Below are 14,893 nucleotides of genomic sequence, written 5' to 3'. Positions count from 1 at the left end.
ACAACTGAGAAAATGCAGAGGAAGGGCAGATGTGTGGAAGAGCCATGCCCAAACCGATTCCAGTTCTTTAGATTAGTGTCTGCTGCTCTTAACCGCTTTACCACGCTGACTCTCCCCTCTGCTAGGAACAAATGAATGCTGAGACTTCAGGATACTGAATTCCATTTTACCTCTTCTACTGTTTTGGTGATGTGAAGAACGTTATCAAAGACACCTGATGCACAGAAAGATGGGAGAGAGCAATTCATTTTTCTATTTAGCCTTAGAAGGTAGTTTTCTGGATAATAAACCTACTTCTGGTCTTTATTAATAATACTTAATACGGTGTATTTCAGTTGTCCAAAGCACTTCACTTACATGATTTTCATAATACATTATCTCAAGATTAATTGTATTTTAGATTAAATTAATGACCTAAAATAGCTAATTCCAGAAAAACAGTTATGCTTGCTTGTAGAAACCAAGAAAATGCTGTGGTTCACCCACCACACTCTAGGGAGTTTACTAAAAGCAAACTGATTTTAGCCCCATTATAAAGTTGTTACGCACCCTTTTTCCTTTGTTATTACAGATCATTTTTTTAAATTGTTGCTTAGCATGAAACATAACACATTTGTAGCTTAATAGGCAAAAGCGATGCAGAATCAGTTCAAGTCTTCCATACTTTCTGGTGTATTTACATATTCCTAGTAATGGCCTGAGTCCAAGATCCTTTTAAATAAGAACACTTATTGTTCACTTGTATAATGTTATGCCCAGATATGACAGGCTGAGCCCCCTCCCGCATTTCCAAATGCTGTGCTAGCTTTCTATCTTTTCCCTATCCAGCACATGTGTTCGCATATATCTAACTTTGTGTTCTATCTTCTAGAAATATCCAAAGCTAGTATGGACCCTGGTCACATAATTAAGGCACATATCACGGTGGTGCAGGGAGGAGGGCTTTAGATTTGTAAGGAACTGGGCAACATTTTGGGACAAGCCAGGCCTATACAAAAGAGATGGGCTCCACTTGAACCAGGATGGAACCAGACTGCGGGCGCATAATATAAAAATGGTGGCAGAGCAGCTTTTAAACTGAACCTGGGGGGAAAGCTGACAGGAGCTGAGAAGCATCTGGTTCGGGCATACTCAATGCACATGGACAAAGGGAAAATTGTTTCAGATTGCCAACATGGGAATGGCATAGACATGAAAGGAGATGGTAAAAAAAAAGCGGGATAGCCATTTAAGGATGCCCAAAGGCACATGCCAGGCAAGTCGAAAGAGAGAGACAGTGGAGGTGTTCTATGCTAATGCTAGAAGCCTCCAAGCAAAAATGGGGGAGTTAGAGCGCATGGTTTTAAGAGAAAACAGATATAGTGAGCATTACAGAAACCTAGTGGAGGGGAGACAACCAGTGGGATACGGTCATCCCTGGTTACAAACTATAGAAATGACAGGGAAGGGCGTATTGGACGGGGTGTTGCTATGTATATCAAGGAAGGCATAGTGTCTCATAAGCTAGAAACTTTAAAAAGGGCAGACTCATCCACAGAATCCTTATGGGTGATGATTCCGGGCCCCAAAGGTGATTTAGTACTGGGGATGTTCTATCGGCCCCCTGACCAAATGGCTCAGGGTGATCTTGAGATGGAGAATGAAATTAGGGAAGCATATAAAGGTAATGAAGTAGTAATAATGGGAGACTTTAACTACCCTCATATTGACTGGATAAATGTATGCTCCAGTCAAGTCAAAGAGATAAAAAATTTAGGCATCCTAAATGACTGTTCCCTCGAACAATTAGTCATAGACCCAACCAGAGGGGAGGCAATCCTGGATTTAATACTCTGTGGTGCTGCCAGTGACTTAGTGCGGGATGTGGATGTAGTTGAGCCAGTTGGCAATAGTGACCACAATGGCATCAAATTTAATTTATATGTAAGTGGGAAAGCGACTGGGAAATCTCACACAATTACCTTTGACTTTAAAAGGGGGAACTTCTCTAAAATGAGAAACCTGGTAAAGAGGAAGTTGAAAGGAACAGTTAGGAGGGTTAAATCTCTGGAAAAGGCTTGGGGGTTACTCAAGTCCACATCGCTAGAGGCTCAGCTAGCCTGTATACTGCATGTCAGGAAAGGTAGTAATAAGTCCAAGAGGTCACCACCATGGCTAACCGGTAAGGTGAAGGAAGCAATTAGAGAAAAAAAGGCTTCCTTCAGAAACTGGAAGAATTGCCCAAATGAGGCAAACAAAGGCAAACAAAAGCAAACACAAACTTGCACAAAGGAAATGCAAGCAGATAATTAGAGATGCAAAAAAAAAGATTTTGAGGGGAATATTGCTAAACACATCAAAACAAACAATAAGAAATTATTTGAGTATATTAGGAGTAGGAAACCAGCTAGGGAAGCGGTTGGACCATTGGATGGGAGTAAAGGAACACGTAAAGGTAAAGGTCCCCTGTGCAAGCACCTGGTTATTCCTGACCCATGGGGTGACGTCACAACCAAATGTTTCCAAGGCAGACTTTGTTTGCCAGTGCCTAGGGCTGTCAATTCGGTTCGGCCCGAACTGAAAATCAACCGAATTTCCCCTGATTCGGTGCTTGTCTGTTTGGACGGATCCGAACTCAAAACTGGCGGGCAACCGGGGGGGCCGAATTCAGCGAGTTCGGGAGTTCGCGAATAAATTCGGCAAATTCGGCCGTCAGTAAGCAGCATAACCGTCAGTAAGCAGCATTCTCCTCCCCCGGCCAATTGGTGGCCAAGCTAGGTCTTCTTCTGGCCAATCAGTCAGGATTGAGTACTGGAGGAATCAGCTGATGTGCGGCCCGGCCAGGGAGAGAGAGAGAGAGAGCGAAATCCTCGTGTGTGTGTGGGGGGGTGCTTGTGCACATTTGCTCCTTTCTGTGGCTGCAGGGGGCGCATTTTTTGGGGTACAGACACAAAACTTTCACTGGAACTTCAGATGAAGCTTCTTAAGGTACCCCCCAAGTTTTGTAAACATTGGGTCAGGGGGTCCCGAGATATGGGCTCCCCCCCTTTTTCTTTCCATGGCTGCAGGGGGCGCATTTTTGGGGGTACAGATCCCAAACTTTGAGCGGAGTTTCAGACCAGTGTTCTTAAGATACCCCCCAAGTTTTGTAAACATTGGGTCAGGGGGTCTCGAGATATGGTCTCTCCCCCTTTTCCCTCCCCCCCTTTTCCATTTATGTGGCTGCAGGGGGCGCTTTTTTGGGGATATAGCCCCCAAACTTTTAGCATAGCTTCAGTGAATTATTCTTAAGATACTACCCAAGTTTTGTAAAGATGGGTTCAGTGGGGGCAGAAATATCGCCTCCCCCCTTTTCTCTTTCCATGGCTGCAGGGGGCGCATTTTTGGGGGTGCAGATCCCAAACTTTGAGCGGAGTTTCAGACCAGTGTTCTTAAGATACCCCCTAAGTTTTGTGAACATTGGGTCAGGGGGTCCCGAGATATGGGCTTTCCCCTTTCCCCTTTCCCCTTTTCCCTATTGGGATGAATGGAGCAGCCGATCCTGTGTGCATCTCCTCTCCAGAGCAAAACGTTCCGTGCGTAATTGGAATCATCTTGGATTACAGCCCCTCTTGATGGAACAGAAGACAGCCACAGTAAGACCCCTTTGGGGGCTTTAATCTATAATTTTTCTCCTGTGTATGTGTATGTGTGTGTGTGTGGGGGAAAGCAGAGTCTCTGTGTGTGGGGGGAGGGAGCAGTTTCTGTGGGTGGGGGGGAAGCCAAAGGGGGCTTTCGTCGGTTCTGCCTGGGGTGTGTGTTCCCCCTCGAGTCTCTCGCTCCCTGGTTTGAGGGGGGAGGTTTCAGTTGTGTGTTGCAAAGGTGTTGTTTAACAAGGTTGTGTTTGCAGTTGTTTTGCTAATTTCTCCGCTGTTGTCGGGGCTGGGAGCTTTGTGCGTGGGCGGCAAGCTCTGCTGAGAGATGCACATTAAGGGTGGGGGGGACCCCTTTCAGGGCCCATATCTCAGCCCCCCCTGACCCAATCTTTACAAAACTTGGGGAGTCTTTCAATAAACGTCCTTTGAAGCTCTGCCAAAAGTTTGGGACCTCTAAGCCCAAAAATGCCCCCCCAGAGCCGCGGAAAGGCGCGGTTGTGTTTTTAATGGCTTTATTCGGCCGAATTTGTTTCCGAACTTTGAATTCCCGCCGAATTGAACGGATCCGAAGTGGGGGAGTTCGGACTTCGGCATGTACCGAACCCACAAGGGCCAAATTCGGCCGAATCCGAACTGTACCGAATTTTTTTTTTTTTGACAGCCCTACCAGTGCCTTCCCCAGTCATCTTCCCTTTACCCCCAGAAAGCTGGGTACTCATTTCACAGACCTCAGAAGGATGGAAGGCTGAGTCAACCTTGAGCCGGCTACCTGAAACCGACTTCAGTCGGGATTGAACTCAGGTCATGAGCAGAGCTTTTGACTGCAGTACTGCAGCTTAACACTCTGCTCCACAGGGCACTAAGGGAGGATAAAGCGATTGCTGAGAAACTAAATGAATTATTTTCATCTGTCTTTGCTGTTGAAGATACAGGGCAGATTCCTTCTCCTGAACAGAGATTTTGGAGAGGGGAGAATGAGGAACTGGGGCAAATAGTGGTAACAAGGCAGGAAGTCCTAGAACGTCTAGACAATCTGCAAAATAACAAGTCACAGGGACCAGACGGTATTCATCCTAGAGTTCTTCAAGAACTCAAATGGGAATTTGCTGAACTCCTAACAAAGATATGTAACATGTCCCTTCGATCAGCCTCTGTACCAGAGGACTGGAGAATGGCCAATGTAACACCCATTTATAAAAAAGGTTCCGGGGGGACCCAGGAAATTACAGGCCAGTTAGCTTAACATCTGTTCCAGGTAAATTGATGGAAAGCATTATTAAAGATAGAATCATCAAGCATATAGAAGGGCAAGGCCTGCTGAGCAAAACCTAACATGGCTTCTGTAAAGGTAGATCCTGTCTCACTAACCTATTAGAGTTTTTTGAAAGTGTCAATAAGCATGTGGACAGGAATGAGCCTGTGGACATTGTGTATTTGGATTTCCAAAACGCTTTTGACAAAGTCCCCCACCAAAGACTGCTAAGCAAACTTCCTAGTCATGGGATAAGAGGACAAGTCCTCTTATGGATTGAGAGCTGGCTGAAAAATAGGAAACAGAGAGTAGGAATCAATGGTCAGTTCTCACAATGGAGGGATGTGAGCAGTGGGGTCCCTCAGGCATCTGTCTTGGGACCGGTGCTTTTCATCCTGTTCATCAATGACCTGGATTTGGGGTTGAACAGTGAAGTAGCCAAATTTGCAGATGACACCAAATTATTTAGGATGGTTAAAACAAAATCGGACTGTGAAGAGCTCCAAAAGGATCTCTACAAACTGGAAGAATGGGCATTAAAATGGCAAATGAGATTCAATGGGAGCAAGTGTAAAGTGGTGCATACTGGGGCAAAAAATCCCAACTTCACATATACACTGATGGGATCTCTGTTGGCAGCAACAGATCTAGAAAGGGATCTTGGGGTGGTAGTGGATCGCTCAATGAAGATGTCAACCCAGTGCGCGGGTGCTGTGACAAAGACAAATTCCATGCTGGCCATAATTAGATAAGGAATAGAGAATAAAACTGTGGCTATCATACTGCCCTTGTACAAATCTATGGTGAGACCACACTTGGAATACTGTGTACAGTTCTGGTCACCACACCTAAAAAAGGATATTACAGACCTTGAGAAGGTGCAGAAAAGAGCAACCAAAATGATTAGGGGACTAGAGCAACTGTCCTATGGGGAGCGGTTAAAACGCTTAGGGCTGTTTAGCTTGGAAAGAAGGCGGCTAAGGGGAGACATGATAGAGGTCTATAAAATTATGCATGGTTTGGAGAGAGTGGACAGGGAGATGTTCTTCTCCCTCTCTCATAATACTAGAATGCGGGTTCATCTGCTGAAGCTGGAGGGTGAGAGATTCAAAACAGATAAAATGAAATATTTTTTCACACAACACAATTAGATTGTGGAACTCCCTGCCCCAAAATGTGGTGATGGCTGCCAACTTGGAAAGCTTTAAGAGGGGAGTGGACTTGTTCATGAAGGAAAGGGGTATTCATGACTACTAGTAAAAATGGCTACTAGTCATGCTGCATACCTCTTCTCTCCAGGATCAGAGGAGCATGCCTGCTACATTAGGTGCTGTGGAACACAGGCAGGATGGTGCTGCTGCAGTCGTCTTGTTTGGGGGCTTCCTAGAGGCACCTGGTTGGCCACTGTGTAAACAGACTGCTGGACTTGATGGGCCTTGGTCTGATCCAGCAGGGCTTTTCTTATGTTCTTATCTTCTGGCCAGTGGCATGCACTCCAGTTAACTGTCCCTGCTGCAAGCAAAAATCCTGGGAATTGTTTTCTTTCTTTCTTTCTTTCTTTCTTTCTTTCTTTCTTTCTTTCTTTCTTTCTTTCTTTCTTTCTTTCTTTCTTTCTTTCTTTCTTTCTTTCTTTCTTTCTTTCTTTCTTTCTTTCTTTCTTTCTTTTCTTCTCTAAGTTAAAAATGTAACCAATGTGTTTATTTGTTTGGCCCTCTGATTTCCTACTTGAAGTGTTTACTTTGGACCAGACTTAAGAACATTTGAACTGCAGTTATGTACTGGTGATCCTATGATACTTCAGTTCACTTTTTTGGCATTTGTCGGTTTTGTGCATGGTCTAAGTGATTCCCAGACAGCCAGCGTGATACAATGATTAAGAGCGGCAGTTTCTAATCTGGAGAGCCGGGTTTGATCCCCACTCCTCCACATGAAGCCTGCTAGGTGACCTTGGGCCAGTCACAGTTCTCTCAGAACTCTCTCAGAACTCTCTCAGCACTGAGGCAGGCAATGGCAAACCACCTCTGAACACCTCTTGCCTTGAAAACCCTATGGGGTCACCATAAGTCAGCTGTGACTTGACGGCACACCCACACTCACAAGTGCTTCCTAGCAAAACTTAACCAGTTCCAAAATTAGTAGAAATGAACAGCCAAGCTTTCAAATGCTTCACTGTTATGACCATAGGTAAAGCTGCTGCCTTTTCAATTTCTCTTGCCTTTGCCTGTTCTGCCTACCATTAGTTTTAACTTGGGGATGAATGACTTATGCATTATGAAGTGTGTAGCCAAGATCAAAGAGCAAATGAAGGTACCTCCTACCATCCTTTTGGCTGTCATTTAATATTGCAACCAGGCTGACTAAAGCACAAGGATGAATTTTTCCTCAGCCCCTTATTGCCTTTGAGTGGAAAGGAGATGCCAGAATCTGAAACAGACCTGATAACACTGACTGACCACTGTGGGTTGAAATGTTTCTCTGACGAAGGCGGATAATCCTATGCATGCCTTTTTTTGGATGAATAGCCTATGGAGCTCAGTGGGATTTCCTTCTGGATAGGTTGGGCTGCATGGGAAGATGTACCGTTGGTGTATTTAACTACACAGTACAGTTAAGCTAAGCACACATGGAGCCTAGTAAATTCCTTTTGAAATCAATGACGCTCCTGGTCAATTGCCCTCCTGAATGTGTTGCGATAATGCCAGCAAGGAACTCCCTTTCTTTGATTCACAAAAGGTGAAAAGTTTTATGATCTCTGACTTGTGTAACAATGGGGTGGTTTTCTACCCCACTCACGATTTCTAATACTGGCAATGGTGTTGCAGCGGTGACAGAGACTAAGGCTGTTCTCCTAAGGGATTACTGAAGGAGGGGAGCATATAATGTAATGCACCCAGTGGCTAGAACCCCTTAGCCACCGATTAAGTTTCAGGCCAAATTGTATTTGGAAAGGAAAAACAACTGCACCACCCTTCCTGTTGCCTCCTAAAGTTGAACCACACGGTTGGGGTTATTAATGTTGCCACTCACCTGTAAAGCCAGAAAATAACTAAGTAGTCAATGGTTTTATCCCCCCCCCCCATTTTATCAGACATGCATGTGTGAAAGACAACATCTTCAGGGCAGGGCATTCTGCATATGGTCAGAGAAACTGGGTCCTTATATAGTTTTTGTGGGGTTTTTTGTAAAGTTGTTTCCCAACAAAGGAGGAAAGTGTTCCTCACATGTAGAACCCGGGTCCTCTTTCTTCTGCCTAGGGAAAATATACTGTACATTTCAGAAACCTGGAGTGGCTATTACAGACACTATTCTCTGGACTTCTGCTTGACAGATTTCATCACCAGAGGTTTTGTGCAAATGAGTGCCCTTTTGGGGAGTGTGTGCATCTGTGTGCATGCTTTCCCTCACTAAGTCTGGGATACTTTGGAGTAATACACCCACCCACACACACACACACACAGTCAATCAGCCCAGGGTTAGAGCATGGCAGCACCAGTCATGATACTGATTGCTGCTCCAGCTCTGCATGAGTGCCAAGGCTTTAAATATTTAATCATGTAAAATCTAGTGTGGGAAAACATCACCAGAAAGAGCCCCTTTGTTTCAGATGAGGGGTAGGAGGGCAGAAGAGGGATTTATTGTTTAGGGTGCTAGATGCAAACAGGCCACATAATGTTACTGTGCCCAAAACAATCATGGGGGTGGGGTGGGGGGAGTAAAACTGCAGAACAGGAGAAAGGAGACGATTGTTTTCTTGTGCAATACCCATGCAAAAGGCAGTGGGGGGGGGAGTGTGCTTTCCAATGTTGTGAGTATAGTGCTCCCCCCAGTTCTTTCCAATCTCTCCTACTAAGATGTAAGACCTCACCTCTATAAAGAAGCTATAAACTGTGAGATTATTATTGGCACGGCCTGGAAGTTTCAATTTTTTTATCAGGTAAAGTGAAGCTGATTACTGAGGAGGCAGGGATGTGATTCTGGCCTGAGTGAATGAAATACTTTGAGCGCATCGGGATGGTTCTATCACTAGACTGAAAGAGTTGCTTATGGACACAAGAAATGAAAGTAACTCCGGGCCAAACTAAACAAGATGGTGTCTCCATTTTGTAGAGTCAGTTCCCACTAGGGAACTCCTTTTAACAGTGTCATGGGGTCCTGATTCTGGTTGGAACCGGCATGGGGGGGGAGGTGTTCCTGCCCTCCCTGTGTACCCTTTTCCTGATCCACGATAGTATGGGGGTGCGTGCTGGCAAATAATGCCCCCCTGCACTATTTTTGGTTGGAAAAACGGCATGGGAGACAGACAAGAGCCCCCTCCCCCTGCCCATGCCATGGTGGTCCTGAGCAGAATTGGGTCTCCGCAGCACTGTTAACAGAAGCCCCCCCCCCCCGAAGAACAGAAGTAGGAACTCACTCAACACAATGGAGGCACATCCCCGGGGCAAAATCATGGATGCTGTCTTGTCAAGTTTGGCCCTAAATCCTGGTCTACCCATGCAACAGAAGGAGGTGGTGAAATTCTGAGGGCGTAAAATGGGCTTATCACTTTGAGGGGAGAGGTCACATCTTTAAATTCCACATATTAAAATCTCCCTGAAAACCAACTATAAACACATCAGTGAGCAGCTATATGGAAATTATTACGCACAGTTGAAACATGTTCTCTCTTGATCTCAGTCTGAAGTGGTAGTGTCGTTTCTGCCACCTCTACCATGCCACTGCCATCTCATTCTTCTGCATGTGTTCACATGATCTAAGAGTGCTGGTTACTAAAGGGTGGGGGTTCAAAAATTTAGGACGGGCTTCTTCAAGGAAAGATTCCCATCTCGCTTTGTCATAAATTCCCTGGTTTCACAGTCCACTGCTGTGCACGTTTACGTAGCAGTTAAGTGCCACTATTTGACAGGATTTGCTCCCAAATAAATGTGCCTAGTACTGTGCCTTCAGTGCTCTTGTTGTTCCCAGAAGAGATCATAATGAACTATCATGAGGGGGCGCCTCACTCCCGCCCCCCACGTGCTCCCCTCTCACTGCTGCTTCTGCAGTGGGGTGGCTTTTCCAGCTGTCTTGTGCATGCAGCAAAAATGGTCTTCAGGGTTGTCATTGGTGCTAATTATTCAGAGCTTGGAAAATATATTTTTAAAAAAATCAAATCCAAATACTGTGAGGTTACAGACAGATGTAAACGTCGGGATGTGACATCATCTCATGGGTCAGGAATGACCCAGTGCTTGCACAGGGGACCTTTACCTTTTTTTACAGATACTACATGCTGTTTAGTAAGTAAGCTCATAGATTATATGAGCCTCAGTGTGATAAGAGTTGCCCTTCTGGTTCGGAAGACAGCCTCCTAGCTTCTCTCTCACACCATGTGCATCTTTCATATGCATGCATTTTGGGGTGCACATACACATTCATTAGACACTTGCCAGCAGTGACATTATGCATGGGAGTTTTACCTGAGGTTTGTTGCTGGCAGGACCCACACTTTCCAGCTGGGAATCTCTGCACCAGCAGTCTCCAAGTTCAAATCAAGAAGCATTTGAGTCCCCACCCATTGAAATGCTGCTTTGTAATCAGCTTACTTGTAGTGCTTACTGTGAGAGAAAATCCCCCCCAAAAAACCCAACTGCCACATAAAAAAGCATTTTAAGAACAAAACTAAACAATAACAAAAACAAAAACTAAAAAACAGCCATCTGAAAGGGTGGGGGGAGAAATCCAAGCCTCGGTTTTAAAAAGCCTTTATTTTGCTCAGAAAGAGCTCCAAGGAAACAGGAAGCTTTTGAATCCCCGCCTGTTTACACTCTACTTTGTGATTGGCTGTGAGAGAAAGCAGCTGCCTGTGGCCCGCACTTTGCCTTCTGCATGGAGATTTCAGCTGGGCTGAGCTGGGCTAAGCCCAGGGGAGAGGGAAGAGTCGGGTTAACAGAGGAATGGGAAGACCCGGATATTGCAAGGGCTGGCAGCGAGGTAATTTCTAATGGACAGAAAACTTGTGCAGAACTCCAAGGAACAACCGAGTCAGACAGGGGGCGAACAAGAGTCCGATTACCCTTGCATAAATGCATTCTCATAGTGGTGCGATTTCAAATAGCTATCAAAAGTCCTCCCATATACAGATGAGCCCTGAGTTCCAGGATGTCTTGTTTAGCAAAGCACTTCAAGGGGGCTCACATTCACCCATCTCGTTGCTTGGAATACCCAAGTCTGCATTCATACATGTCCTCACAGCTCTATGAACTAGATTGCGTGGTCGCTCAGAAAGTCTGCCTTTGATGTCTCCCTGTCATTGCTGGTCATCAATGCAAAATCTACAGCTGATGAACATTTCAATTTTTTGGAGTAAAAGGAACCAGCCTGTCCTTGTCAGTGGCTAACCATGGAATGACACTCATTGTAATCTATCCATATAACACTTGTGTGAAAATATTTAAAAATTAAAATCAGCCAGTTGTTCTAACTGTCCATGGTAAACGCTGAAGCCTTGCTCAGCCCTACAATTTTTGGGGGGATTATTAATTCTTGCATAGGTAAGTCAACACTCTGGCTTGTGATGTTTTTTAATTCATTGGGAGAAGCCTTGTAATCCATAGCACAGCCAACTGCTGTTAGGACAGCCTGGGTGACGTACTGTAACTTTATGCAAGAATGTTAGTAGTCCTGTTCCCCCCCAAGTTAATCCTCTGATTTTTTTTTTGTTCCTTCTGCTTGATCTTTGCTAATTTCTAGGCCAGTGCTCCCCTTTCAGTCATGAATAATACAGTTACCTTACATAACAGATTATGTAGGGGTTTATCTTGGATAACAGCCCAGGCCCTACAGTTGTGATGAAGCTTGAGACAGAGCCAGCCCCATTGATGACAAGCTGGGAAGGTCTGGGCTTTGCCGTGTTTTCTACTGTGGTTCAGAGTCAGTTGCTGGAAATTCAAATTCCAAATAAAATGTTAGTGAAATTAAGTTGTCCATCAATTCTAACATTTCTGGCATCTTCTGGATTCAGATGCATGACTCAAAGCTGCAGTCTTAATGAAATGTTTGCTGTTTTTCAATTAGCTTGGTGGCAGAGAATTTCCATGGCAACTTAGAATATGTCTGTGAGAAACTGGATGGCTGAAAGCAAGAGGGCCTGCTTTGGTATGATCATTATTATTTTTGACAAATCCAGGGAGATAGAACAACTTTGTGCAGAGCAGTTCTCTGGTAGAGACGTCAGCCCACTGGGGAGAGAGAAAATGGTCCCCTGAGGACTCTGAATTCATAGGAACTACTTTAAGACACAGCAAAAAATCTATCATGACCAACTTTTATTCAAGCCCAGTTAGCATGATTGTGTGTGTGTGTAACATGGAGGCTGCAATCTGAAGTGGTCATCATGATGATTGGCATTTTGAATACTCAGACCTGGGTTAAGGTCATGTGGTCACTGTAGCCTACAAAACATTTTAAATGGGCTTGGAAGCAGGAGAGGGTATGAAATCAAGCATTCACAGAGGCCATCCTTGGGCAAAGTCCCTCCTGCAGCAACTTTGCCAACAATCACGTTAATTTGTCCCTTTGACGCTGGCCCTTCAAATATAAAGTCTACTATGGTATAGCTGCCACCAGATGGCATTATTCTCTTAGCTCCAGTAGCTAAGAGATATCCACTTTGTTGTGCTGGATGAGAGCTTCAAGCCCAAATGGAGCATTTTGTCTTCTTCATTTGTTCACATTTTCCTCTGCAGAAAATGCTTTCTAGTAGTTCCATTACAAATTTCCCAAGGGTGCCTGTAGTTACACGGACGCTCTGTCTTCACACCTAGCTTCCCACAACCTACACCTAGCTTCCCACAACCTACAAGAACCAAACCACTCTGGTTCAGACAGTCCATCTGAACCCTTGATGGTACAGGCTCTCAACTCTGGATATGAAGAAAACTTGGTTTTTATACCCTGCTTTTCTCTACTGTAAGGAGTCTCCAAGCAGCTTAGAATCACCTTCCCTCCCCTCACCCCCAACAGCAGGCACCCTGTGAGGTAGGTGGAGCTGAGAAAACTGTGACTGGCCCAAGGTCACCCAGCAGACTTCATGTGGAGGAGTGGGGAATCAAACATAACTCTCCAGGTTAGAGTCCTCCACTCTTAACCACTACACCATGCTGGCTCTCTGGTATGGTGACATCTATGTGATGTTATACCCTTTGCTAATGTCATGTTGTAGATGCTCTACATTGGTTGGAACTTGCCCATCTGGGAGTGGCCCCTACTGCTCTGTGGCTATCTCAGAGATGCTTGTATATGGAAATGGAGAGAAGAGGTGGTCTCTTTTCATAAAGAGTTGGAGCTGCAACAGCAGCCATTCCCAACCAATTTATTTGTTTGCTTGCTTGTGCCTCCCATTAGAAGATCCAGATACCAATGGGGTATACACATGGGTTTTTTCCCATCAGTTCTGGCCTCATACTGCTTAGGGTTTATCCCCTGATTACTGCACGCATTTTTGTGCCTTTAGTTTTCAGTTTGTTTGTTTTTTGGTTTTCCTCTGTTTCCACCCCCACCCCCCAATTCTTTTAAAACCATTGTTATTTTAAAACCCAGTCATTTTATTCAGCAAGTCCGTATCTACCTGCCAGTAGAGTGACCTGCAGAGGGATTCATAGTATGGGGCCGTATCGTGCTGGCGGATGGCAGCCATGAGCTCCTGGCGCACAGCAGGGTTGGGGCGCTGCGGCTGGAGGCTGAGCAGGAAAAGGAGCTGAGTGATGCGGAGGTCCGGGTTCTTGGGCAGACCCTCCTCCAGGTTCTCCGGTGGCATTGCAGCAGAGGAACAGGACTAAGCGGCATGAGGAACAGCAGGCGCCAGCAACCAGGGCCAGGGGAGTGACTCAGCCGCCCACCCGGAAACAGAAGGAGTGAGGCCGGAAGGCTGCTCCCTCGTTACCCCAGTGTTTTTCTGGAAGCTGATTTTGAATTGTTTTTTTCTTTGTGTGTAAGGTTTCTGTTGGTTTTCTTTGTCCCACTCACTCACCACCAGCCCACTTTTAAACGACTGGACTGTTGTCATTGTCAAACAGCTCCTTCTCCTCCCCTCCCCAGACAAATGGTTTCTGTTTTGATTTTTTTAAAAGCCCTAAAATATCAATATATCCATATAGTGTTGTCATGATAGCTTAAGCAGGTTCTTTGAATTCCCAGCTTTCGTGTAAAAAAAGTAAGTCTCCATCCCCCTCCCCTCACAGAGATGTAAGGGAAAAGGCATATCTCCACAAGGGAAGCTGCTAGCGAGTTCCTGTTCAAAAAAAGGAAAGCTGGGAATGGAGAAAACCCTGCTTAAACTATTGTTAGACTATATTGATATATAGATGTTTTAGGTCCTTTTTTAAGAGGGGGGGTGCTGTGATGCCAATGATGACAGCACCCTCCCTTGAAAGTCCTGATTATTTAAGCCATGTGCAGAAGAAAATAAACTGACTCCCCAAATGCAAATGCACAGCAAGGGCAGACAATGCAGAAGCACTGTGCCCGAACCGATTCCAATGCTTGTGGACCGACTGCCAAGAAAATCAGGAGTACCGGTAAGTCGAGCATGTGGAAAAGCCCATTGTTGCAGGGAACCCATCGGTTGTCATTGCGGCACCCTTTGCCACACAGAATAGACTTACTTTTTGGAGTTACACACACTTATTGCTATTCCCCCCCCCCATTTCTAGTATGCAAAACAGAGGATCAAATAAAGGACATAACAGCCAATGAAGTAACATAGGAGAGCAGCTTTATTTGCCTCCACCAGAACATGACAAAAGTAGATGATCCATTAAGCTTTCATGGCTCTCTTTTGGAAGGCTAGCAATGGGATGAGGAAAGAGAACACGGCTTTAAAGATGCACATATATGTATGTACATCACTGGTTTATTCTCATGTTCTGCCTAATGCAGGTGTGTAACTATTGGATATCATGCAATCAGACAACTAGACTCCCCTCTGGCAAAGGCAAGAGAATCGATGACAACATACACAAACTGACCTTGGGGGGAACAAAACCTGCAG

This window comes from Euleptes europaea, chromosome 1 (assembly GCF_029931775.1).
Source record: "Euleptes europaea isolate rEulEur1 chromosome 1, rEulEur1.hap1, whole genome shotgun sequence".
Classification (NCBI taxonomy): Eukaryota; Metazoa; Chordata; class Lepidosauria; order Squamata; family Sphaerodactylidae; genus Euleptes; species Euleptes europaea.
The sequence above is the reverse complement of the archived record's forward strand: the minus strand, read 5'-3'. Positions refer to the sequence as shown.